Source organism: Cyprinodon variegatus, unplaced genomic scaffold (genome assembly GCF_000732505.1).
Source record: "Cyprinodon variegatus isolate N-32 unplaced genomic scaffold, C_variegatus-1.0 Scaffold268, whole genome shotgun sequence".
NCBI classification, from domain to species: Eukaryota; Metazoa; Chordata; class Actinopteri; order Cyprinodontiformes; family Cyprinodontidae; genus Cyprinodon; species Cyprinodon variegatus.
The window spans coordinates 358,615-360,457 of NW_015150721.1; the positions used below are offsets into that span (position 1 = coordinate 358,615).

The 1,843-nt window shown below is 30.4% G+C and overlaps 1 protein-coding gene across 4 annotated transcripts in view; it reads left to right on the top strand.

The window, feature by feature from the left end:
* sipa1 (signal-induced proliferation-associated 1) overlaps positions 1–1,843 on the top strand; it is a 66,658-nt gene that overhangs the window by 40,265 nt on the left and 24,550 nt on the right. The window lies entirely within an intron of this gene.

Below are 1,843 nucleotides of genomic sequence, written 5' to 3' on the forward strand. Positions count from 1 at the left end.
GATAAATTATATATATATTTTATTTATTTTTTCTATGCGGCCAAATGATGGCCCGGCGGTGGTTGGGGACCGCTGATCTACACAGTCAAGGGCAGCCGGCTAAAGGTCACTGAAATTATCTACAGCCAGTAAAAGAAACATGATTGGAAAGTTGAGTGGAAGGAAAAAACGTGTTTAAGCAACAAATTGCATATATTTTTATACCAGTCAACATTTATTTCTTAAAAACCTTAACATGCAGATTTCTTTTAAAAACAGAGTTTTGGGTTTTCATGAGCTTACTGTGATCAAGATAAGCAAACAAAAATCTCTCCTGTGTGTAAAAAAAATTATATAATATTATAGAAATAAGCTTTTTAATCATCTTGTGAATATGGAGATGCACTATTACATTGGTCCTGCTCTTTTTTGTGTTGGAGTATCCCTTTTTTTGTCACATTAATACTTTAGAAAAAGCTTCTGTGCTTAGAAACATCATAAAATAATTAGTGCCACCTTCATGGTTTTCAATATTGCCTCACAGGCAGCATCCTTCCTGTTCAGATATATATGCAATCTGTGTTTTTTTTCCTCATATTTACAACATCAAAAGGCAGTTTTAATTTAGATATTTTCTTTATATGATAGACAATGTTTAAAACATATTGCTTCTTCTTGTCTTATGACTAATGTTTGCTTTCTGAAATCAAAATACAACAGAAATATCAAATAACTTTTTTTATATGAAACAATAAGCTGCGATCTGGATCATTGTCACCTGATTATTTTACAAAAACACAGAGAAAATTTAGGAAACATACAGAGTTGGTAGATAGTTTGTTTCACTTTAAGGTGGGATCAGGTTTCTATAGTTCAGAAAAAGGGAGAGTTTGTTTTTTTGTTTTCCTAATGTTAAAAAAGGGGAGTCAGATGCTCCACTTGCTCAATTTTTCAGTCATCTATGGCCCGAATGATAGTTTTTGATTTTATGATGCTTTGCTATGTACAAGTTTTGGTTATTATTTTAACATAAAGAAGCACACCAAGGAAGTGATTGATTGGAATTTTTTAAAATTGGTGAGATTCTTTGTGGTAACAGAAATTTATTTTTTTTATTTTTTATTCGTTTAAAACCTATAATCATCACAAAAGGGATACAAAAAAAACTTTTTCTTGATTTTCCCTTTCATATTTTCACCTTCCTCACCTCGGTATTTGCTGCCAAAAATGATTCATCAGTCTGTTATATCACAGCTCCTATAAAAGCTGAGGCTTTTCTGATATCATGCGGATAAAATGACGCATCATTTTTAAAAATAGTTTTCTTTGCCCTAACCTTTATTTAGTCGATATGCTGTTTTTTATCTCTGCTTGTCAATCTTTTAACTATGTACTTAAATATTCAACTTTTGTTACTCGGCAGATTATTTTATGTTTTAAAAAAACAGGAAAGTGACATATCTTAATGATCAGTGAAAATCCAATTATCAAAACATGCACAGACTATTGCTAAATAAATCCTCAGTATTATATAATATTAATATATTATATTAAAACAGTTCTAATCAACTTTATGGTCAAAATATGAAGGTAGAACATAGCTTGCACTAGCTTGTTGTCGACCCTATTTCAATTTAATTCAGTTTATATAGCACCAATTCAAAACATGCACAGACTATTGCTAAATAAATCCTCAGTATTATATAATAATAATATATTATATTAAAACAGTTCTAATCAACTTTATGGTCAAAATATGAAGGTAGAACATAGCTTGCACTAGCTTGTTGTCGACCCTATTTCAATTTAATTCAGTTTATATAGCACCAATTCACAACACATGTCATCTCAAGGCATTTTACAG